A 26,385-nucleotide genomic window follows, 5' to 3' on the forward strand; every position below is an offset into this window, starting at 1 on the left:
CACCACACTGCCAGTAATTCTGAGATGAAAGCATGAGCCAAATCTCACCACCGAACCCTAAGCAGCTGTATTATAATAGCGCCATGTGCACTTTCACACCTCCCCGGTGACTTCTTAATTCTAGGTCTCTGATTACAAATGCAGTTTCAAGTACTTTTAGTGATCTGTGCGATGGAGCAAGACTTCCAGCGACACTCAACAAACAGCAACTAAGAGACAGAATTATTTATTCTTTTACATTCATAATCAGCAAGCATTAATTCCGGCAAGACACCCCCCCAAAACCCCCTCCCTCTCCTCCACACTTAATGCTAATGTGTGCAGAAATCTTTAATTCATAATTGCATTTGCCTTCTTCTTTCTCCCTTGCTCTCTCGCCTTGAGCCTTCTGCACAATAGCCACCCTTCTCTTGCTCCCCATGCACAGACTTTGGAGCATGTAAAAGAAAAGGGTGCCAAGGGAGTGGTTGTTTTCACTCCTCGGCCGGTCACATTTTTAAGAAGCCCAGCACGTCGGTCGCAAGAGTGGCTCAGTATCTCAGTAAGCAGATGCTGTGTCACTGACAGGCATCTTCTCCTGCAGACCTGTGACTGGCCTCTGTGAGCTCCATTGCAAGCCCAGGGACCAGGAGAGGCTCACAAGCAGATGGCTTATCTCAAAGTCTAATTATGTCAATCCCGGCTGAAGCCCACAGTCCCGGCTGCAACCAAACTGGCACACGCTGGTTCATCTCTTGCTAATGGAGGTATTTCAAATCCATTCTAGACATTGACAATGAAGAGGATCTCCATTTAGATCGTTTCGCCATCAAACCACCCATACAAATTTAATGGGAGTTAAGGGAAGGGACGTCACAAGAACTTGGTGAAGCAAGGAAAGGAAAATCTTGGCCAAATAGAAAAGAGTGATCCAGGAAGGTTGTCGAAGCCCCCACATTTTTACACTCTCTCTCTCTCTCTCTCTCTCTCTCTCTCTCTCTCTCTCTCTCTCACACACACACACACACACCAACAGTAGCAAGGGAATCACTTCCCCATGCTATATTCACATGCCACTGTAGGGTCCCTATGAAACAAACATGGCAAAGTTAACCATGTGGGTCTTTCCGACCTCACTGATATCCCACTGTATCAGACAGCAATCCAAGGTAAGTCAGGAGTTGGAAGGCACGAAGCAGCTGAGAACCGATGGGCAAAGCAGGACCAAGAGACAAACCAGGGAAAAAAGGCAAGAGTCAAAACCAAAGAGTAATTCAAGATTGGAGGGTGACGTTCTAAACCCTAATGGAGTTCTTCCTTACATATCCAGGCAAAGTCTGATGATGGCTCGCATCCTTACCCTCAAGTGAAGCTGCAAAGACCTGGCCACATCCACACCATGCATTTAAAGCACATGGCTTCCTTTAAAGAATCCTGGGAATTATAGTTTATCCCTCACAGAACTACAATTGCTAGCACCCTAAACAAACTACAATTCCCAGGATTCTTTGGGGGGAAAGCCATGTGCTCTAAATCAGGGGTCAGCAAACATTTTCAGCAGGGGCCCGGTCCACTGCCCCTCAGACCTTGTGGGGGGGCCAGACTATATTTTTTTGGGGGGGGGGAATTGATGCAAGAGCACCACGAGCCCCGGGGGCTGCTTACCTGAGTCTTGCAAGCAGCAGGGGCTGGTGGCAGCAGAGGGACGATGAGTGGTGCATGAAAGGGCTCCGGAGAGGGGCTTCTTAAAATGGCAGCCGCTTGAGCGCTGCTGCTGCTGGCACCAACAAAGCCCAGCCCCCTTCCTCCTCTAGGCAGGGCGGGGAGAAGCCAGGAGGAGGGAGGGAGGGAGGAAGGAGGAGGAGGAGGCGCCGCCATCACCACCACCGTGTGAGGGAGAGGGAAGGAGAGGGAAAGAACGCATGCACTGGTGATCCATGTAGCGATTCCCGGACCATCTGAGGGCCACATCCAGAAGGCAATTGGGCCTGATCCGGCCTGCAGACCTTAGTTTGCCTACCCATGCTCTAAATATATGGTGTGGGTGTACTGTGGTGCTGTTTGTATACCTTTTTGCAATCCCCCATTGTGACCTTTGGGGAAGCAATGAGTTTAAAATAGTAGGATTGGGACTCCACATTTGAAGGATCTGATCTGCCAGTTTGGGGCCTGGAGAATAATATTCCTCTGCCTCCTGAGAAATCTGGTGGAGTATGGAGAGCTCAATGCCATGATCAGAGGGCACAACCACACTTCTGTTTGCCCCACTGTTCCCCCCAAAAGAATTATTATTATTATTATTATTATTATTATTATTATTATTATTATTATTACTACTACTACTACTACCACTACTATTATTCCAATTGAGTGCTAAAAAGTGGGTTTTCCAAGGGAAAAGCAGCAGGGTAAAGACAAAATTGCTCAGACCCGTGCCTAGAAAGCATGGGATAAGCAGGAAACCGCTCGGACCCATGTTTTCTAGGGTCCGACAAGTGGAAATGCGAACAAGCCCAGAGTGTACACAAATGGCTTTAAGTTAATAACCAGGTGATTCAGAAGGTGATGGATTAAATGCTTTCAACCATTTGGTCTGAGACTGAGGGACCTACTGCTTTTCAGGCTACACAGATTGGGGGTTGGGGAAACTTAAAGGTAGATACCGTACTTTTCTGTGTATAACATGCCCCCTATTTTGGGGGGCTCAAAATTAAGAAAAGGGGGGGGGTTCCTCAAAGTTGTTGAGCTTTTTCGGGGGAGGATTGCACAGAATTGTTGAGCTGTTTTTGAAGAGGATTTTTGAGCTGGGGGGGGGGGAGAGTTGCTGAGCTTTTTTTAGGGGAAAATGCCAAAAAACACTCACCCACCAGACTGCCAATGCCACTCACATGCATTGCAAGAGCAACCTATCCTCTGTCCCATCGCAGAAAAAAGCAGCAAATCGACCGCCCAATTGCCGCAGTGACAGCCAATCAACAACGGCCCTTGCAGCAGCCACCAATAACAATCTCCAACTCGAGGCAGCAGCCTATCCCACGGCCCCACAATGCACTACCCATGTATAAGACGACCCCTAATTTTGAACATGAATCTGGAATAAAAAAACATAGTCTTATACACAGAAAAGTATGGTATTTTCTCTTCCAGTTTGTATCCAAAGCAGCAAGCTGTTTATTTTCCAGTATACACAAGCATCATTTCCTTCATAACAATAAGAAGCAGAGGCAGCTGAAGCATCTGCATTAAGGTTTTGAGAGACACAAATCTAATGAGTCAATTAAAATTCAAAGTACAAATTCTTTAATTGGTTCATAGCGCTATTGAAATGATAATCTCAGCAACAAATTGCTTTTTGGCAGCGCTGTGCAATTCAGGTGAGGGTCTCCTGCAAAGGAGTGCATGGGGCCTTCTCCAGATGCTGTGGGATTCACCTTGGCTCCCCCTACGACTCCAGACTGCTGCTGATTCATCACTGCCAGGCCCCTTCAGCTACTTCATTCCTGAAGGCAAAGTATTAGCAAAGGTCAGAGCTGCTATCTAAGACACTGTCAATCGCGTTAATCCTTTTCTAAAACCTACGGTGTTTTCACATTGCTGGGTAAGTATCCCTCCTGGATTAACCTGAGATCTCCATAATCTCATTGCACTTTTTGCCCCAGAGAGATTTAAACGAATAATATTGCATAAATGGGAGCTGATGCAAAACTCTGACAAAATGATAAAGAGAAACTTAATTTAAGAGCAGAGTTAATAAATGCACATTCAGACCCCAGGGGTTATTTGGTTCACAGAACCCAGACGCCTTTGGGTTCTCTGTCTAACCAAATTTAGAGGGAATGAAGATGTCACGAGACAGATTTATCAAACTATGAGGTCACAGTCAGCAAGCAAAGCCTTGGTGACAATACAGAGATTAGGCTATGACAACAAATGATAAAAAGGGTTAGACAGCAGTTGCAACAGCTGCTAATCTAGCAAGATTAATGTTTCCTGTAACTTTCCCCTCTATACCCCTGGCTTTCTGGTTGTGAAAGCCCCTTCAATCCTTCTTTAAGAACCAGAATCATAAGGCTGATGGATCTTTGCTCCCCATTGGGGTGCAGTGGGGCTTTAGGAAGGAAAACCTAGCTAGCTCCCTTGATAGTTTGAGCAGTTTTAGGCCATGAGGAGGGGGCAGAGAGGGCAAGGAAGTTAAATTTTGAATCTAAAAGGCATTGTGCCAGTCTGTTTAGTTGAATACCACCCCCGCTCCCAAGTCTTCATAGATCCACTAAATGTGGCAATTGCTGTGGTCGCAGAAGCAAAGTCCAGCATGCAGGGAGCATGACCTTCTGCAAGGAACAGCTAACTGCTGCTGCCTCCACAGAAAGAAAGTTGCAGCATTTGCTTCCTGCCTTCCTTGGCATCCTGTTTCTGGAAGACTGAGAAACTGTCTCGCAACAGTAGAGGTGCTAGCTATTACTGTTTGGGGTGGGGTTAGGAAAAAGTGCTTTGAATTCTCGGTGTACTGTTCATGGTAGACCTCTAATGCCACAAGGAGCTGGTTAATGGTTTGCTGCATTGTTTACTTATGCCCACATCCAGAAATCACCATACTTGATTTGTGGTAAAAGATTTGTGGTAAAACAGGAAATCTTCCTGTTTTGATTTCCAAGGCAAAATCAAAATCACCCTTCTGAAAAATGTACATTTTTATAAGCAAGGAACGCTGTGGCCATTGTGTTATTGTGAAAATGAATTTGTTCCCCCCCAAAAAAAAATTGTACTCCAACATCTCCTTTGCTAATATTGTTGCTGAGTATTCTCCAGATATTCTCTGTATGCTTGCATATTTGGTATTTGTCCATGACACTCAGTTATATTTTATTTCAATATCTGATAAATGGTTGTTGATATTTAGCACTATTTGATATCCAATGGTTTTTAGCTTTTGACACTATTGATTCCAGATGCATAATGGGATGTTAAGACAGGAATGCAATTCTCATTGACTTCCAAGGTATTCCACCATGTCTACTACAGAAGCCACGCACATCCATTCATATGAGGGCCTCTTGACCTCACCATCACCTATTGTGAATTGAGAATGTGCATGTTGGCTGAACTTTGCAGTGGAAATTAATGATGGACAAACTTTCCTGGAAGCTTATCCAACACCACTGACCTCCTTAAGAAGCTTCTGACAAAATAGGGTGACCTGGAAGGCCCTATGAAACCTCCAGTATAAAATATTGGATGGTTGGCATTTAATAGCATTTGATTTTGACCACTAACACACAATGAGCTATTGACAGTTATCAGAGTCAATATTTGAAGTCTTCCAAACTAAAAGCAGCTAAGAGATGCCCAGAAGTCAAAAATAATGAATTCTGAATTTAGAAGTTCACATAAAAATGTAAATTCCATGTTGAATCTGAAATGTATTATTCAAATTGTGGATGACATTAGAACAATGTAGCAGAACGTTAAGTGTATATCACAATCGGGTTACAAAGGCTGCATGGAGATTGCCATGAGGAAATGGCTCTCAAATGGTTGGATGAGTGTGTGAGGAAAAGCTTCCTCTGGGAGTTACATGTGGAAGAAAAACAATGATTTCCTGGTGTCCCTTGGTCCAAGAGCAACATGACCTTACAGATGTTGTGAGTTCTTAGAATCAACATTTTTAAAGCATATGCACAATGAAGCACCCAAATGAAATACGGGTGAAATGAAATCTAAAGTCCAATGACATCTGAGGAGACACAGGTTTCTGATCCCTGGGCTAAGGAAAAGGAATGATAGTGCTCTCCCTCATACTAAGACTAGGAGAGAAATTCAGCATGAAGCCATAGCAATTGTTGCACCAGTGCAAGCATTTCAGCTTTTCCAGGCAGAAGAATCCCCCTCTCCTCCTCCCAAGTGCTGTCCTGAAGGTTGTCCCAAGTCCCCCGGAGCCAATTTTTTGGGGTAGACACATGGATGCAAAGGCCTGCTGTGCTAGCAAAGTCCTTGCATAGGATCCTGCTAGTACTAGTTTGTTGAATCCCACCCTAAATCAAAGGACTGGGATACACTGGGAAGTTAAACTAAGTTCCTCTGTGCTACATGTGCTACTTAAAAAGCAAAGCTGTGGCCATAATCTGTTTAGTACTTCATTATACATAGGACATTAAGCAACATTACAGAAAGAGACATTATACATTTAGCATCCCTATCTCTAGATTGCGATCTTATGCCACAAGGTATAATGAGTAAGAAAAGTAAAGTTAAAAGGGTGCTAAAATGTTACAGGTATTTCTAACTAGCAAGTTCCTGTGGAGTACAGCCACCTGCGAGATATTAAAGTTGAGAGTATCATTTTAATGGTCACATTATCTGTGCCAATTGCACTAACAGCAATGAAAAAGGGCTGAGGGACTCTAGCAGGTTAAGGCATACAGGAAAAGGCACACACTAGATTAAACTAGCTGCCCATTTATTTTAGCATTTAGTCTGCAAACGTGGTCAGTGACAATGGCTGCAGAGGAAAATGTATCCTCACGCTGCATCTATGAATAGTATTAGTTATATCTCATGCATGACATGGTGATTCCTCTTTCAGGCTGATTTGTAAATCATCCAGAGCCATATCACAAGATGTGCAATTTCCACAGTATGAAAAGGACCAAGCACTGATTTGTCACTGCTCAGAATATCACTAAGAAGCTAGCAATTTGGAAGCAATATTTCTGGGGCTAAAAGAAGGGACTGGAATGCCCAAGCACGGATGATAGGTATATTTTGCTCTTTTTATTTTTTTTATTTTTTTTGGAGTTGTCACAGATCTTGAACCACACATTATATGATGAAAAAGGCATAGATCACATTTATGAGTAGAGCTTTGGTTCCCCAACTTTCCCCTCTACAGACCACTTGAAAATTGGTGAGCGTCTCAGTGGACTATTCTGGCTGTTGTAGCAATTGTAATTCACAGTTCTAGATGTTGCTTGATTTTTAAATGTATTCTTACTGCTTCTTTTATTTCTTAAGTATTGCATTTTATTGTAATACAATTTGAGTTCCATAGAATTCAAATTGTAACACAATAAAATATGACACGGGAAATAAAAGAAGCAAAAAAAATACAATAAAATAATCAATATGAGTATTAATGCAATCAACCTCCCATCTTCAATCACAAATCCACAGATACACCATGGACCACGTGAATTAAGCTCATGGACCACAGTTTGGGAACCTCTGAAGTAAAGTATTTTAGATCAGTCTAAGGCTTTCAACACTGTACAAATTAGCCTAAATTTTTTGGGGGGTAATAATTAGATATCACTAGGGTTCTGCAGAACATCTCCCTTTATTGTTATTCATGTTTTATTGTATTCATGTTTTTATACTGTATTTTATGCTGCTTTTACAATTAAGTGTTTTAAATTTGTTGTTAGCCGCCCTGAGCCCAGTTTTTGAACCAGGAAGGGTGGGGTATAAATAAATTATTATTATTATTATTATTATTATTATTATTATTATTATTATTATTATTTCTTCCATGGGTGTTGTCCCATGGCACCAGATATTCCAAAAAGCGTCTGTAAGCACTTGTGTGTGTTTCCCCCCGAACAAGGTTTTATACCCTTCACTGCTTGCTTGCTTGCTAAATGGCTTGTGCATTCAGCTGCTGGACCTATAAAGTTCAGCCCTAATTGCACATTATCCAGTCGCTGCCCAAAGGAGTAGCACTGAGACTGGAGCTTCTCCGAAGTTGCTGCAGAAACAGGGGATGGCCTGTCAATTTCACCTCTGATCACTCTAGCCTTAGCTCACCATTCCCACAGCTTGATGTTGCTCTTTACCTCGTCCCCACCAAGAAGCAATAAACATGGTAGGGCAAAACCTCTTCATTGTACAAACAAAACTGAAAAGGCTTCAAATTCTCATCAATTTCACCTCCACTCTCCTGACAGGTAAAGGGAAAGCATGACAGTTTCACTACTGCTCTTTGCAGCTTTTGTATACAAATCACAGAGTTCATGCATATCCCACTGCATCTTTCTCAAATCCCCCCCCCCCCCCGCTTCACAAGGGGGTGGATTCAGCAGCTGCTAATTTTTTCTCTCTGCTGGAAATTAAATTAAACTGTTTCAATCCAGTGTTCGGGATACTTTTCTGCACCGCTGGAACTAAAATATCTACAGAGACCATTGAACCTAGAGAATTACTACAGCAGCCCTTTATTTTTAGAGACTTGCAGATCTCCAAACCTGGATTTAAAATTATACGACAAGGTGTCCCCTTATCACCATAGCTGTAAAGCTGAAAGATGGCAACAGAATTATTATTATATAGCTTCCTTCTGAACCAATGACCTACACAGTGCCATGAAAACCGGTGTGAGAAACCCGACCGAGCTGGAAGAGGAACTGTAAAAGAAAGAAGATCGGAAAAATACAGACTTAACCTCTCCTTCCCTGACCTCCACTCACACCTCAGACTGCTGCTCCTGGGGGTCAGGCACAACAACCTTTTATCAAGCATGTCTGAACTTTTGATAAGAATGATATAATAAAAGCAGGACGTTTTGGGTTCTTTCAGCAGTGAACTTCTGATGGCACATGGCAGGAAGACAGTGGCAAGAATGAATGGAATAGATTTCAGTTACAAAAAAGCCCCTTGCATTGCAGACCCAGGAGGAGCAGAGCTGTGGGCTGGGTGCAAGGCATGATATAGTTGCTATAACACAGGACAACCAATTGGGATTTAAGCAGGCCACAACTTTATTGAATATAGATGTTAGCAGACTTTGGCATAGGCATTGAGTGTGTATCCTGAATCAATCAACCTGTCTGCAGGTTGATTATTTGGCATAGTTAACCAAGGTTAGGGATTGCCTTTTGTTGTACATCAAATTGGGGTGACCCCTCCAAAATTGCAATTTTTGGGGGTGCCATGTCTGGACATCTGGACAAAACCAACTCCCTCTAGACCCCTTTAAGGGGATACACTGTTTTCTTGGACCGAGGGGGGAGTCACAACCCCCTGTCCACATAGACTAAGGATTAATGCTGTACTGTTTTTAACATTTGATTGGAAGCCGCCCAGAGGGGCTGGGGAAACTCAGCCAGATGGGCGGGGTATAAATAAATTAATAATAATAATAATAATAATAATAATAATAATAATCCATTCTTAAGGAAATCAGCCCTGAGTGCTCACTGGAAGGACAGATCCTGAAGCTGAGGCTCCAATACTTTGGCCACCTCATGAGAAGAGAAGACTCCCTGGAAAAGACCCTGGTGTTGGGAAAGTTTGAGGGCACAAGGAGAAGGGGACGACACAGGATGAGATGGTTGGACAGTATTCTCGAAGCTACCAGCATGAGTCTGACCAAACTGCGGGAGGCAGTGGAAGACAGGAGTGCCTGGCGTGCTCTGGTCCATGGGGTCACGAAGAGTCGGACATGACTAAACGACTAAGCAACAACAACAATTATTATTACCCAGCCTTCGCCATTGAGTTGGGACAATTGCTATGGGCAAAACCCTCAGGCAGGCCGTTTTTCTGAAGGCAAATTCCTCTCTGGCCCCAAATATGACAACCAGAAACCTCCCTAGCAAGGTACTCCGCTGGGTCTGCCTACCTTTCAGACCCATTGCATGTATTCTGGCATGCGGTTAATATAGGTAGCACCCATGTATGTTCTGACATACATAGGAGCTACCTATATTAGCCATGCACTCAGTTATAAAAGTCTGGCCTATAAAACAGTCAGGAAAACGGTATAGAAATAGAAAGTGGTAAGCAGAGTGTTAATAAGGCAACATTATCAGTATATATGTAGCATCTGAAACATTTACAAAAACAAGTGTATTTACAAAAACAAGTTCAGAAACGGCGAGATAGACTTCTAGGTAGGTGTGGCGCCCCTGGAAGGTGGGTTTATTTTTAAGTTCCATAGAGGGAAATGGTGCCCACCTTCCCAGCCAACTAAGTCCCAAATGGAATGATTTCTCCCAGCCAATGGATCCTCACTGATCTAAATTGGATTTGAGTGGGTGACTACATACTTATTGCCCCAACATGTCAATGTGACTTGGGAACTAAGGAATTCAGAAACAGTCACTATTCTGCTCTGATGTGTCTTTGTGTGTGGTTCTAGCAAGGGCTCAGAGAGACTCTCCCATGTTCCTCTTCTAATAGTGCTTGGCTGGTGGGCGGTTAGATGTTAGTGTAAGTTTAGAAAAAGATGCTGATTCATTTTTAAAGAAATGTTTTAAGACAAACACATTGGGAGGGACAGGTCCTAGGCCCGAAGGTTGGAAGCAAAGCAAAATGTCTTATTTTCAACACAACCTCTTTGGAGACTGGACCTAGTACAATTACATATGCAATTTGTGTTTGTTAGGGAGGTCAGGAACTGTTGTAGCTAAATTAATCAATTACTTTCTGCTAACAGATGTTTCTCTACTGGCTCTTTCTCAAATATTTTAGGTTGCTTTTGACAAGGTGATGATGGCACAGAGAGCAGACCATACACAGGTAGAAGCTTTTCCTCAGAAACACTAGGCCTACTATTTCTAGTACTGCTACCTGCTTTTTGGACGCTAAACTGCAGGTTTCTGGTTTAGGGAACAGTTTCCATTTGCTATGCTGGTTTCACTAGTAGGGTATTCTGGAGTCTAAGACTTTTCTTTTTTTCACAAGCCTTCCAAGTGGAGATCTTTATCCCAATGTCTATCTGTGCTGGATTTGAAACTGGTTTGTTTTTTTGCAAATGAAATGGCTATATGGACTTGGTTTTTTATGTAAGACATTGCTTTTAATTGTTTTTATTGCTGACATTTTTACTGTGAAATTGCTTCAAGATGTTTTATGAGATATTACTTATAATAGAATCAAATAAATAACTAGTATGTGAAAATAAAAATGCACAGCAACATACCGTATTTTTCGCATCATAGGACGCACTTTTCCCCCTTCAAAAATGAAGGGGGAATGTGTGTGCGTCCTATGGAGCGAAGACAGCATAGCCCCGCGACCCTCTGCCGGCTGAAGAGGTGACGCGCGGCTATGGCAGGAGCCTCTATAGCCACGCGCCTTTGCGCTGCTCCCCGACCTGCTCTTTGGGGCTGGTGGTGCGCACCGACCCCTCTCGCTCTCCAGGCTTCCAAGGTAGCCGCCTGAAGGCATCTGAACGCACCTTAAATGGCACCTTGTTTTAGAGGGGGAAAACAAGAGGGGGGAAATTCTCCCCCTCTCTGCGCAGCGCCTCCTGCCGCTTCGCTGAAGGGGCGCTGGGCAGAGAGGGAGAGAATTTTTTTTTCTTGTTCTCCCCCCTCTAAAACAAGGTGCGTCCTATTGTCCGGTGCGTCCTATGGTGTGAAAAATACGGTAACTAGCAGATGTGAGGGACTGGACACAACTAAAGTGTCCAAAGAAAGGCTAAAGAAAGCAGTGGGGAATAGGGGTGCATACATCAGTCCTAACCTCAGCATCACCAGGTGTGCCCCTTCCACTCTTGATTTTTGGATGTTTAACAAGATTTAGTTTTCAAGCCTTCTCCTGACCAGGAACCCTGACCATGAGAAGGCTTGTGGATATGTTCATCCAAATGAGTCTATACAACACCCCCAGACTTTTCCACTAAACAAGCAAAGGATGGGAATGGGGTGGTGGTCCACCTGTCAGCACTGGAGGGGGGGAATTGATGGCTGTACCCTAGTTGTCCTATCCATTCTAGCCCTTGTGTGCCCAGGCTGAACACCTGAAGAGGGCTAATGTAGAAGAGAGTTTTCATCATTCAAGGAGGAGCATCATAACAGATACTGAAAGTTCTAGAACAGAACTTCATGTAATTCACAAAGTATTCCTTGGAGCAGGGATAGCACACAGGTAAATGAGCTTTGACTTTTTACACCATGGCCACGTGCCTTTTGATTGGCTGGTCAACCTTTTGCAGCTTGCCCACAAAAGTCTGCTGAACTAGTGATAGGCACCTCCTGCCCTGGGTTTGTATGGAATTGGCTTCAGCAAACCAAACTATGATCCCTGCAAATGAAGGGGAGGGGAAGCTTAGTTAAGTCAGAGTCTGATTCAAACCCTGTCGTGCTCCTGATAACATAATCTGGAGTGCAATGGACTCTGGATCTCTCTCCCTGCCACCCTGTGAGTCCCCAAACGTCTGGACCTGGTCACTGTTGCAGCAGCTTTGGTGGCTCCTTTCTGGAACTTGAAACATTGCTATGGTATCTCCCAGTTGCCAGATGTGATAACCACGAAGCTGTCACAACAGCATTTCAAGAATAAGAGAAGGTAGGGACCTCCCCTTCCTGCTGGAACCAGAACCAGGTAAATTGAGTTCTTCTTTGGCTCAGATCACAATCTTAGTTAGAGAAGAACTACTGCCTTACTTTGGAATATTAGCAAACTACTTACAGTATTTACAAGATTAATGCACCCAATTCCTATTATAAAGCAGTCCATCACAAAGTCTGGTAATTTCACTATACGGAATCAAAGTTGGGGCTGTAATCTTAGGTGCTGTAGCCAGAGAGAGATAAGAAAGGATGTCAAGCAGAAGAACTAGGGAATCAGAAAGTCAAATAATATCACAGAAAACAAGGCTTGAAATAGTCAGACACCATTTTTGGGCTCTCACTTCCTATCAATCTGGTAGCGACATTTGCAAATTAATATTTCTTTTTAAAAGGCACCTTTGCACTTTGTCAGAGTTCCAAGAAGTCGTTCAAACAGAGGAAAGCAGTTAGTTAAATGTTCAGGGTGCAGTCATGGGATTTAAATGTCATGAGTCTGGCTTCTGAAAGAGACTGCTGGATTACACTGTTGTAAGTACCTTAAATGCTTAAGGCGGATTCCCCTCTCCCCTATTTCTTGCAGACGTTCTAGTGAACATATGAAAGCGGAGAAGAGAGTAGGTTTTAAAAACAATTTTCTTTGTTAGATTCCTATAAGACTCCAGAGGGGGAGAGCTAACAACTGACCTCCCATTCTGCATAGACATTAAACAGATTGCTTTTGTACAGGAAGTCGTGGAGTAAACGCACTCTACTATTGAAGATACGTCAAGAAAATGGAGTTGGAATGAATTCCCTTTCTTTTGTTGGGGTTCATCGGAGCATGAACTAGGTTTTCTATTGATTTGATATCACGCAGAAGAAAGTTTCCAAAATTGCCATAAGAAATGGAACAGGTTCTATACTCTATGAACTAGAAGCTCACTCTACAGAGGAACCTAGCTGGAGAGCTGAGATCAGTTTTGCATAGCAGCTCTATGGGAGTCCTGCCTCCCACTCTCAGAACTGTACTCAGACTTTTGGTTCAAGTCTTCCTGAAGGCTGTATTCTACAAGTCAGTACATGGTTTAAATATAGCTCAAGTTATAGTTTACACAGTTCAGAAGTAGACCTCCAAGGTACATGGCTAGGAACAATCTAAGTTGTTGTCTTAACACCTGACACACACCCTTAGATCTCCTTTTGAAGAGTGGGGCAGCCACAGTCATTTGCACGGTTTTCATCGCAAGAGATGGGACTGAGCAGACAGAATCAGATAAGTGTTGGAAGTGTAAAGAAGTGGAGGGAACATTCTTCCACATGTGGTGGACATGTAAAAAGGTAAAAGTGTATTGGGAAATGATTTATAATGAGTTGAGAAAAAATGCTTAAAATTACCCCCCCCCCAAAAAAAAACAACCCCAGAGTCTTTTTTGTTGGGGATAACCCAGACTGAAATTCCCAGGTGCCAGAAAAGGTTATTTATGTATGCAACAACTGCGGCCTGTCTTTTTTTAGCCCCAAAATGGAAAGTGAGCAAGGTCCCAACCAAAGAGGATTGGCAACTTAAGTTGACAGAATATGCACAACTTGCAGATTTAACATAAAGAATAAGAGAGCAAGAAGAACATACGTTTAAAGAAGATTGGAAAACATTTTTTGACTATATGGAAAATAACTGTGTACAGCTGAAAACGCTGGCAGCTTTAAGATAAATTCAACAGAGTAAGATGCAAAAGTGGAAAATTGATTTGAATGGTTATGGTAAAATATGCAGGGATGTGTGATATGTAAAATGAACCATGGAAAGAGAAGAAGGGAAGTCACTGGATATTTTAAAGTTTAAAATGTTTATTTGAAATTGTAAAACATAAAATTTAATTAAAAAATATTATAAAAAGGGGATAGTACTGAGCAAGCAAACACTCTTGTGGGTAGGTTGAGTCTGCTTGCACCAGTGCATCCAATGCAGCATCCTTGGAAACAGGGCCTGACTCTGCCCAGCCAGCTCACTCTCTGGCTTAAGCTCATGTGCCTCCTTAGTTGCCAGAGCAACCTCATTCTCAGGAGGCTGGTTCTGTTGGCTTTCCCTCCTCTGCTGGGATGTCCAGCAGCAGCTGGCTGAGGATGCAGCCTAGCAAACCACTACTGACACTCATGCCACAACCCCTCTGACCAATCCTGCCAGGATGTCCCCATGGGGCTTGTGACAATTGAGCTCATGGCTCTGGTCCACTCCCCAAACGGTGTCTACTAGTTCACCTGTGATTGGCTGCAACTGCAACTGCTGGTGGAAGGGGAAGTAGCATCGTGTCCCAGCCATGCCAAAGCCAGAGCACTGCCGCAGCTACACTGAACCACAATTGCTCCCCTCCAACTGTCAGTAAGCAGTCCTTCTTACGGAAATCTCAACCATTTCTTTTCTCTTTCTTTTTTGCACCTATTTTGAAGTTTGCATGTATTTTTGGGTGATCTTTGCTGGACTAATAAGGTTAAGCATGCTGTGTCTTTCTTTTGGTGAGCTATTTACACAAAGTGGAATTGTGGGAAGGTGGGGAATAACTGAGTACACTGACATTTGTTCGTAAGCCCCCCGTACCCACATCGGAAAGGTCAACCTATTACACTAAAACAATTTAGATTTTCCACTTTAATTAAAATCCTGTATGAAATCAGATACACAAGACAGACAGCCTGTCCCCGGCTACTGATACAGTGAAAAGAACCAACAGTGAAGGAATTTTAATAATGACATGTATGGTACATCCATGCTACCTGCGGAGTTCACTCTTTCACAAAGAGCATTATTTAAAACAGAACTTCTTAAAGTCCACCCGTTCCTATGAGGCTGCAGAAACTCTAGATAGATTATAGCCCTATTCTTAATGATTGCTTCACCTTCATTAGCTGTAGGGAAGAAGGGTAAGTAAAGGACTGCAAACATGTATTCATGACTCTCATTAGCAAAAATGGCACCGTGCAAATCAATTTTCATGGATCCTGCTAGGATGGGCTTCCTAATTAGTATATCATTAGGCAGCTAACTTCTCACTACTTCTCAGACATCAAATACCCCCTCACCCCAACATATCACCCGAGCTTATAAGGAGAATTTTAATGAAATCACACTGATCTGTAACGTTCATGGAAAGAACACACAATAGGTTGCGTTATTCAGATTTCTCGTGCTCCCCTTTCCAGACAGCGCCTCAATTTCTGCTCTGTTTGGTCTTCACTGATTACCGAAACCTGTTATTGTCGCCAGGGCTAAAGTGGCACTGCATAAAGGCGCAGAGAATCTGAGGGGGGGGGGGAATCTATATATGATGTCAAATTTCCTACTGCGGGCTTTAATATCAGAAAAGAGAGCCTTCTGTGGAGAGCTGCCAGCTTGAAACTTGCAATTTAGAATAGGAGCTGCCTGTAAGCAGCAGGGAGGGGTGGAGAGAGAGAGAGAAAAAAAGAGATGCATTCACCTCATTTAACTGATGCCAAAAAATCTCTTGAGCATATGCAGGGTAGCTTGCTTCAATGATTGCCACACCAGAAACCACATCACACAAATCTGGTATTACAAAGTCTGGGCTTCCTAGAAGGCTTGAACTACAATCCTCTCCCTCCTCTTTAAGAAGTAAGCCTGGGTAGACTTGGAGTGGAAAGGCAGGCAGGCAAGGTGTGATGTTTAAAAGTCCACTCCATATTTTTTCTAGTACTGTTAAAAAACCAGAACCTGGAGAACCTCCAGCCCACATTTTCCTTAAGACTTTCTTTCTCTATTCAAACCAGCTAGAGCTGGCTGGGCAAGACATGAAGGATTCCCATAGGCCATCCTGTAGAAGCCAATATTGCTTTAATAAAACCATACTCTGCCTTGAACAATTGTCTGTATTTTCTGCATTCCTGAAGAAGGGAAAGAGCTACTGCCATTCAATGCAGACAACAGTAGCCTAGATAGATCAGTGGTCCAATTCAGTGTAAAGCACCTTCTTATATGGAGTAGAATTGATTCTGTGCCATAGTTAAGCCTTTGAACTCTTGCCAGAGGCTAACCACCCATTTTAATCTGATTTTGCACAAACTTTTGCAAATCTCAAAAGGTATCTACATAAATGAGTTGTTTACAGGACTGGCTTTCCCTCCATTTACTGAGCATATAACAGAACACAGTTAAGATTACAATGTGTGCAAAAGAAGGACTGTTGCCTAGCAACAGAGCACCTGCTCTGCATGCAGAACATCCAAGGTCCAGTCCCTGGTCCCAGGTAGGACCAAGTGGACTTCTGAGAAAAACCTCAGTTTTGCCGCAATCCATTAATGGAGGGCCATTATTCTTTACATTAAGATGAAGAATGAGAAATATAGGCCTCTCCTATTATAATAGCAGCAAGAGAAGAAAGCAGTGGTGTGATCAAGTTCTAAAGCCCTAAAAGAGAAGGCGAAATAAAAAAATTATCCATGCAGAATTACAAGAGTTGCTTTTGCCTGAAGGGAAGCCACAGTTCGGGAACTCCTACCAAGTTTCCCCCTGCCTATTTTCTGTCTCTCCATCATATTTTCCCTCCCCCTGCTCTTTATTGGCATCAACATTTACATGAAACAGCATCTTTGCTTTAAAGAATTCATCTGTTCCTGCTGCTTATCCCCCCCACCTGAAGTCATAATCCTCTGTTTGTGACGACATAATGGTTTGCACAGCAGCCAATTGTGATGCCACAAGCCGAGGATTATGACTTGAGGTGGGAAATAAACAGCAGGAACAGATGAGCACTTAGGAAACAAAGACCCTGTTTTCATGCAAATGCCTTTTGTCATCAAAAACAAGGTTAGAGAAATGCAGCTACAGAGCAATCTATGTCAGAGCAAGCAAGCAGAATGGGTGCTCAGCAGAAACTCTGTGGTGGTTCCCAGGAGGCATTCAGCTGCTCTTTCCAATAAACTTCTTGAATCACTGGGGAGTTTTACACATTCAAGATAGGTAGTAGTCTTTGCCTTTCTGAGCAAATCACCAGCAACGCACAGCGTAACATGAGTTACTGACATCAGTATCTCAGCTAGTGTTGCTGGCTGTATATTTTTTTGGTTACATAAGAATCAGCCCACAAATAACCGCAGGTCTCTACAGCTGCAGCAGGTACTGTAACTCTCCACTGCTTTGACTTAACCCCTGATGGCCCACACTTCCATTGTTTCTCGAGACAGATGGATGCCAACAAAATCAGAAAAGTATCCACAGGGTTCAAGAAAGTGGGGGCAAGTACCTTCTGTAGAAGAACATAAATATTGTTATAAATTTGGTGTATTCAGATTGTGTCTTCGAATCCCTGAATCCAGCAAGTGTTAGAATTTAATCAAGGCTTCTAATTCTTGGATAAACCAGGCTAGCCTCCCTTTGAGGTGAAAGTCTTTAAAAATTAATGGTTTGACACTCACAGAAAAGTACAACTTTTGGAAGGGGCCCTAAGGATCATCTAGTCCAACCCCTGCAATGCAGGAATAGCTGTCCCATATGGGGATCGAACCTGCAACCTTGGCATTATCAGCACCATGCTCTAACCAACTGAGCTATCCAGTACAGTCGTGCCTTGGAAGTAGAACAGAATTCGTTCTGGAAGTCTGTTCGACTTCCAAAATGTTCGGGAACCAAAGTGTGGCTTCTGATTGGCTGCAGGAAGCTCCTGCAGCCAATCGGAAGCCATGGAAGCCCTGTCAGACATTCGGGTTCCAAAGAACATTTGCAAACTGGAACACGCACTTACAGGCTTACGGCGATCAGGAGCCAAAACGTATGAGTACCAAGGTGTTTGGGATCCAAAGTAGGACTGTATATTGACTGGTTCAGAACTTCAAAATAAGAGTATCAGTGCTTCATGTGTAGTAATGGTGGACATCATCCACATCCCAAGATATGAAAATTATGGTAACTACTGTGGCATGGAGTGTGGGAATTTTTTTACTCTTTGGCTTCTGTTGTGGTCCTGATACTACATTCAAAGGTAAGTTCCATTAAGTTAAGTGACACACCCAAGAGAGACACATACATTTTGGGGCATTTCTTATTGCTCTGAATTTCCCTTATGAATTTCTTACAAGGATTACCAGAAATATATCAAAACTGACTCAGTGATAGCAAAGACCACTGGTGTTCACTGTTCCCCTTGCTCCTTCACTTACTAGCAGTTTCCAATAATTCATGTAGTCTAGCTGTGCCTTTTGCAACTCAACAGTATAATATAGTCCTCTCTGTGGCGAGACTAAATTTGATCTCTGACTTGTAATCTTACAGCTTCTCTGTGTGATGCACTCTAATTTCTCACTGCCCATCTGTGTTTGCATCTTACAAAATCTGGAAAGTAATTTGCAATGACTTCACAATTTGCAGAACTGTATGTGGACATCCGTACAAGCAACAGGAATGAGGATATAAGAAACATTGAAATGGCCAGTTGCGTATTAGCAGAGCAAGTGTTTACTCAGAAGTAAGTTAAACTGTGTTCAATAAGGCTTACTCCCAGGAACGAGTGCACAGGATTCCACAATATATTGGGAGGGAGGAGGGGAGGGAGGGAGGAAGAAAAACAGCAAAAAATTGAGGGAATAACAATGCACTGATTAAATTTTGTCAGAGGCATTTTTTAAAATGTACGTTTCACACTACCATCCTTTGAGCAAGCAGCACAACTGGATAGGGCACACTTTAAATTGATCTTTAATAATTGAGTTACACAAATTGAACATAATTACGTTCTACCAGCTGGCTTGTACCGCTGTGTATTTGAATGACGGGGATTGGTGTTAAAAAGCAATACAGAAGACAAGGTAGTCTGTCTGCTATTTTTCACTTACTTTAATTGTGCTTAGAATTTCAAGGCACAAAAGCGTCTTCAGCAAACAGAAAATAGTTTGTCGTTAAAATACATTTAATACAGAAAAGTACAACCTGAAGATCAAAAACGTAGAAATTATTTCTGCGTGGCATGCTTCTACCATTGATCAAACAAGAAAAAAATCTCACACTGCATGCGGTTGGAGACAAGCTTTAGTCCTCACTCTAAAATCAAGCAGCTTCTCTTAATTTACCTTTTAAACATTATTATACTAAGCAAAAGTACACAAGTTCAACTTTTGACAATGTTTATTGAGCAGATGTTTCATTAGAAAAAGCAATTTGGATAAAATGCATGACTGAAGAGGCAAATGTTAAAAACTATTGTCTTCTTTGTTTTCCCTTTGTATTCTTAGGGCGGGGTATACCTAATTATCCTTGCCAGTGAAAGCTCTGTGGAAGGGCTTCGATCTGTGCAAGGAGTCTTCCCTGCTTTCTTCCCTTATGCCTCCCACCCCCAAAATTGGCTCAGGGGGTGTCAGGAGAACCCCCCACAACAGCGTGCAGGAGGAGGCAAGGCAGGGTGTTGTTCTGTCTGGCAAGCAGATATACCGTACTTGCACAGATTGAATGTTCGCAATAGCACAGTGTTGAATTCCACTCTCTGGTTCTTGTCCTAATTTTTATTAATTTAATTAAATTTAAGATCACACGATATTTGCAGAAGTCAAAGACTGACAGCAGAAGGAAATTGCTGCAGAAGAGTCCTGGAGAGATAAGCGTTAGGTCTTAACGGGCAAAAATTGTTTTGATAGTCAGGAGTAGATAATACAACCAAATGTGGGGATTATTGATAAGAAAGCCAAGAACAACCAGAGTGAGTCAGATTAGACTTTGTAAGTTTATCAATGTCCAACTTGCCTGAGTAAGTAAAAACACTGTAATGGCCCGATCCTATGAACAAATTGGTAAAGAGGATGCCACATAAAGGCAGCTTCTTTTTCATAACATGAGAAATAGTGGGGTTGCACCAGCAGCTGGAACAGGGCTCCTTGTTACTTTTTCCTTATCCATGCTATTTCATTACCAATCTAAAAAGTTAAAAGATAGCTTTTTAAAAGATAGTTGCTCAGGAGCAGGATCCTAAAATAATAATAATAATAATAATAATAAATTTTATTTATATCCCGCCCTCCCCAGCCGAAGCCGGGCTCAGGGCGGCTAACAACAATCAACAATCAAACAATCAAATATTCACACATTCTAAAAATATTACATTATAAAAATCAATTAAAATCAAATTAATGGCAACTAATTAAGCAAGATTCTAAGCAGGTTGCCAGAGGAGGGAGTCAGGCTGCGCCCTGACCAAAGGCCTGGTGGAACAACTCTGTCTTGCAGGCCCTGCGGAAGGATGTCAGGTCCCGCAGGGCCCTAGTCTCTTGTGACAGAGCGTTCCACCAGATTGGAGCCGCAGCCGAGAAGGCCCTGGCTCTAGTTGAGGCCAGCCTAACCTCTCTGAGGCCTGGGACCTTGAGGATGTTATTATTTGCAGACCGTAGGTTTCTCTGTGGGGCATACCAGGAGAGGCGGTCCCGTAGGTACGAGGGTCCTAGGAGGAAGATGAGGTCCTACCACCTGGAGAGACAAAACATGCCTAATTTATTTTTATTTCTGGTTTACACCTTCTGAGGAACCCGTGTGTTTTTGTCTAAGGCTGGAGACAGTTTGAGGGAACAGCTGAATTGTATATCTTCAAAAGTGGAGGAATCGACCACTAAATATTTATTTGTCCCAGCAATCCTGGCTGCAACTTTAAAACTGCATGGCACATAGTAGAACTTTAAGTAAGTCTGTTATCTCCTCCAACACACCATCTTAAAACTGTAACAAAATGCAGACTGTGGCTTCAATTTCAAATGAGTTTTGTTTCTCCTAGCCCCTTTTTCGTTGAACTTCTAGACCCTGGAGAACTCAAAAGTTCGCTCTCACTGGCTTTCTTCAGTCATAATAGCTTCTATGTTATTCTAAATTGGAGCCGCACTTCCTGGTGATCACACATATTCCTGACCAATGGAACCCTGGAGCATGCTCTACAGACACCTATACTATACATGCAGATCCCATTGCATGGGAGCAATTCTGCAGAGCAACATGGGGGTTGTAATGACTCAAGAGGGCTTATTTTGAGAAATGTTGGTTATTCAACAGTCAGTCTGGGAGCACTTAGAAAAGGATGCTGTGATTACTAAGACCCATCATGGGTTTCTCCAGATGGGTCTCATTTCTTTTTTTGATGGAGTTACAAGCTTGGTGGATCAGGGGAATGCTGTGGACATGGTCTATCTTGATTTCAGTAAAGCTTTTGACAAAGTCCCCCATGATATTCTTGTGGGTTGAACAAGGTAACTGTTAGGTGCATTTGTAGCTGGTTGACTGTTATGTACTAACCTTGGATCCTAGAACAATAGGCAAGTAGGATCCTAGAATGCAACAACTGATTGGCTTGCAAGAGAAGACCAATCAGGCTCCAGGAAGAAGTTAATCAGCCTATTAGGCTGGTAGGATCGTAGAATGCAACAACTGATTGGCCTGCAGGAAAAGACCAATCAAGCTCAAGGAGGGAAGCAGAATCAGCCAATCAGATGGGACTCATCGTGTAAATAATGTATATAAAAGCCTGAGGTCTGGGGGGGCAATTCAATCACTGTTTTACAAGCTGCAATAAAGAGCATGAAATCACTACAGGACTCCGAGTATATTTCATTGACTGACCGAACCAAAAGAGTAATCTGGGCCCATTGTTGTTCAATGTCTGTATAAACACCTTGGATGAAGGAATTGAGGGAAAGCAGATGACACCAAACTGGGAGGGGGAGCTAATGCCTCAGAACACAGAATCAGGATTCAAAACGACCTTAACAGATTGGAGAGCTGGGCCCAAACTAACAAAATGGATTTCAATTGGGACAAATGGAAGGTTCTTCACTTAGACAGCTGCACAAATATGATGGGGGGCACTGGCCTACTAGCAGTACATGTGAAAAGAATGTAGGGGTCTTATTAAACCACAACCTTTAACATGAGTCAGCAGTGTGATGCAGAAGCAAAAAAAGCTAATGCTATTCTAGGCTGCATCAACAGAAGTATAATGTCCAGATCAAGGCAAGTAAGAGTACCACTCTATTCTGCCTTGGGCAGACCACACCTGGAGTACTGTGTCCAATTCTGGGCACCACAATTTAAGAAAATTGTTGAAAAGCTGGAATGTGTGCACAGGAGGGCAACCAAAATGAGCAAGAAGTGGGAAAAAGCCATAAAAGGGATGGTTGAAGGAGCTGGATATGTTTAGCCTGGAAAAGAGGTGACTAGGAAGAGATATGATAGCCATCTTCAAGTATTTCAAGGGCTGTCATATGGAAGATGGAGAAAGCTTGTTTTCTCATGTTCTGGATGGTGAGACTCAACCCAATGGCTTCAAGTTACAAGAAAGAAGATTCTGATTAAACATCAGGAAGAACTTTCTGATAGTAAGAGCTATTTGACATTGGAACGGTTTCCCTTAGGAGGTTGTGGGCTCTCCTTAATTGGAGGGTTTTAAGCAGAGGCTGGATGGTGATCTGTCACAGATGCTTTAGCTGAGATTCCTGCATGGGGATTGGACTAGACCCTTTGGGTCCCTTCCAACTCTACAATTCTAGGATAAGTTATTACCTGACTGTGGATTTCAGAAAATGGATACACACCTTCACCAATGATCTGCTTCCCTTCCTCTTTTCACAGAGTGAAAAACAAGAAGAGTGTTAAAAGTTACTCTTCCAGCTGAAGAATTCTACAAAAATTGTGTTTTCATAAATACGCCAAAGAGAACGTTCAAGGAATTGAAAGAATGGACTACCTGTAACATGAAATGCTACCAAGGAGGTTTTCAGACTGCATCTTCTGTTGCCAGATTAAGCCATAACTGCTACAAAAACAATTGATCAAAAGCTTAACATTACAAAATGTATTAAAGGTAATGATTTATGTTTTAATTTGTTCGGCAACTTTACAAAGGGTAGAAAAACACAAAAAAAGAGCAATTGGGAAATGCAGCATTATTAAAGCTATAAATCCAGCCAGCGGAAGAGAAGTGGGCTCTTTTTCACAAGTGTAAAGAAAGAGGAATGAAGGAGGTACCTTTCCCCCATTAGCTCAGTATATGATGCTTTAAATTTTACTTGCTTTGAGCTTAGTTGCCGCACAGTTCCCTCTGCTTTGCTTCTTTTTCTTAAAGTTGTTGAAATGCTAAAAAAGGAGAAACAAATGGATGGCCATTGGTGCACTCCGGAGGCTAGAAGGAGCAACCAAAGACCCAATTAAGGAAAAAAGGCACAAGCATTTTACTCACATAATTGAATGCCACTGGCTTCAAGTGGACTTTGGGATTCTAAGAAAAAGAGATACCCCTTACTGTTTAATGCTTTAAACCACAGCATCATCTCCCACTTTACATAGCTCTCAAGGGGCCAAAGAACTCCCAGGGCATCCCAAATTCAATTGAGGCAGTTTTCTTATTGCAATTAAGACACCATTGTTACTCATTTATTGGCAGACACATTAGTCTTTGGTAAATGTTGAAAGCAAAGGCAGCACTATCAATACATCTTTGGCTAATAAAAATCAGGCAAATGTAATGAGACAGTAGGAGGATTTGTTCAAATTTTCAAATGGTAAAGTGTGTGTTAATATGTGAATGCTTCCTGCAATAAGATCATCACTATTTATACTTTCTAGAGCACCTACAAAGACCAGGCGCTTTGCATAAAAGAGGCATAAGACAGTGTGCCCTCACATTTACAATCTGAAGCGAGACACACAAGGCAAGACTTGCAATAAGGTGAGAGAGAAAAAGAGTATGTTCAGGGCAACATCATTTTTAAAAATGCCAAAATGAAGAGGCAATTAAAAAAAACAACCAAGTGTCTAAATGCACCAGTGGATGAAGCCAGAGAAATGTCAAAAGACACAGAATCCCAGTGGTCAGGAGAAGGAGCATTGTCAAAGAACATGGTATGTAATTTGGCTTAGCAAAACTGGGTTGGAATAATCTATGGTTACATTTGAACCACAGTTTCTGCTGTGGATACCCACACACTGACACTTAGCCAGTAAGTGGTAAGTGTGGGGTGATGATGCTCAGTTGCATACCTGCTGCTTTCAGGGACATAGAGGAGGTGGGCCGAGGTTGATGGTGCAAGCACACTAGTGGAGCCCATTCAGTGCACCAAACAGCGTGTTTGCACCTTGCCACCACCCTGCCACTCCCCCTTCCCTTAAGCAGCAGTGAGGCGACCAACCAGAGGTTGAGTGAGTGTCACCACCCACCACATTGTCTGCTACTGGGCTTAGCTTAGTGTTACGTGTGAACTAGGCCCCTCTGTCTTGCTCTCCCTCACCAATGACTCTGCCTGAGAAGGTTTTGGCTCTTCATTAGCTTCACTTTAAACTAACCAGTAGGAAATAACAGGGACTTCAGAAGTAAGGGTGGAGGAGGGGAATTCCTTTAATCTTGCCTGGAAAGGAAGATGTGAGTGAGAATTGGAAAAATTAGGAGATGGTTCAGCATCTCCCTGCCCCCACAAAGTTAAAGAATTACAGTGGTACTTTGGTTTAAGAACAGCTTAGTTTATGAACAACTTGGATTAAGAACACTGCAAACCCAGAAGTAGGTGTTTTGGTTTGTGAACTTTGCCTTGGAATAAGAACATGTTTCACTTCCTGTTGAGTGTGTTTCATTTGTAAATTGAGTCCCCTGCTGCTATGGGAAAGCACACCTTGGTTTAAGAATGCTTTGGTTTAAAAATGGACTTCCGGAATGGATTAAGTTCGTAAACCAAGGTACCACTGTATAAGCAAGTTGAAGCTCTGTCTGAGGCCCACACCAAAGTCAGCACAGCAAGGACAGGTTGGAGGTACAATGGATGTTGTTGCCATGATACTTTCCGTACCAGTTTTGAAACCTTTTGATTTGAATTGGTCTGCTCTAGTGATTTGATGGTTTGCCAAGCAATTTTTGAACAGTTTAGGAATATTTCAATTAGCTAACTAGCATCTTAAGTCTGTACTTGACCACTACATGGCTTGTCACTGGATGAGGTACCATATAAGCCACTATAGCTAAACTCTCTCAAAAGAATGGGGTGGTTGTGTATGGAATTTCCATTAAGAAGGTATCTTAATGATATATGAAAACCTGTGTTCTTTTATTAAAACAAACAAACACACACACACACACACACACACACACACATTTTGACATAGTTTCTGGCAGCCTTCTTTCCGGTTCTACCTCCGAATATCCATGCATATCATTCACATTGCTTCACAGACCTTAAATAGCTCCCCTAATCACACTTTAATTAAACTCCCAACGTGCACCTTCTGCTTCTAGTCTCGCAGTGTACCACTTTTCTTTCTGATTGTCAAGATTACACACCTCTCTTCCTTACCCTTGTCTCATTTAAAAACAATCTCTCCTCCCCTAACCCTCCTTTCTCTGCACACTTTTCACTCACAGGATGAGGGAGCAGAGAAAAATGAATTAATGAAATGTCATAGTTCTACTCATGTGTGTTGCTGGTGCATAGATTCAAAACCCCTATCTGTAATATTTCTAGGGCTTAGAGAACAAAAATGCCCTGTCATAATCGCATCCATTTGGCAAGAAATGGCAGCTGGCCCATACTCAAAATGGAAGGTGACAAATGAACCCCAAAGCAGAAGGCCGCTTGTTTTGACATGGAACATGGACAATAATGGATTACATAGAAGAGGGGAAATGCCAGTGGTGTTGTTTATTTTAGCAGCTATATATTAATTTGTCCTTTTGGTAACACCTGTGCAGGTTGAGGATAAGGGAAGAGAGCTGGATGAGCAATGGAACATGAAAGCAAGATTCACACACCCCAGTCCAGCCCCACACAGACAGGCATGCTGAGGTATAAGGTGGACACAGAACTCCAGCACACACTATGGCTCCATCCACCCCACACTGATTTCTCCCCACTGATTTCAATATAGGGATGGGTCCCATAGGCACACTCTTGCTGCATCTGCTGAAATCAATGTGAGTGTGTGGGTGTTATTGCATCTTATGGTATAGCCTCCACCCCACTTACACAGGGGTTACATAAGTGAAACCACATAAAGTGAGGAGCACCCTCTAAACACCCTGTCTGCTGCTCTTTCTTCAATCCGTACAAAAAATACCGTATCCAAAAATATCCACAACTATAATTGAAGCTCTGGGGCTGGCAGGAGGCTGGAGGACACGAA

At 42.6% G+C, this 26,385-nt stretch overlaps 1 protein-coding gene and 1 long non-coding RNA gene across 2 annotated transcripts in view; one reads left to right on the forward strand and one right to left on the reverse strand.

Moving 5' to 3' along the window:
- LOC309327377 (transmembrane protein 263-like) overlaps positions 1-26,385 on the reverse strand; it is a 300,700-nt gene that overhangs the window by 186,736 nt on the left and 87,579 nt on the right. The window lies entirely within an intron of this gene.
- Positions 16,984-23,974, forward strand: LOC309327653. Its single transcript, XR_014150614.1, has 3 exons — positions 16,984-17,067; positions 22,852-23,083; positions 23,845-23,974. It is a non-coding gene; the product is annotated as an uncharacterized lncRNA (long non-coding RNA).

Source organism: Podarcis erhardii (genome assembly GCF_964252035.2).
Source record: "Podarcis erhardii genome assembly, chromosome: 1".
NCBI classification, from domain to species: domain Eukaryota; kingdom Metazoa; phylum Chordata; class Lepidosauria; order Squamata; family Lacertidae; genus Podarcis; species Podarcis erhardii.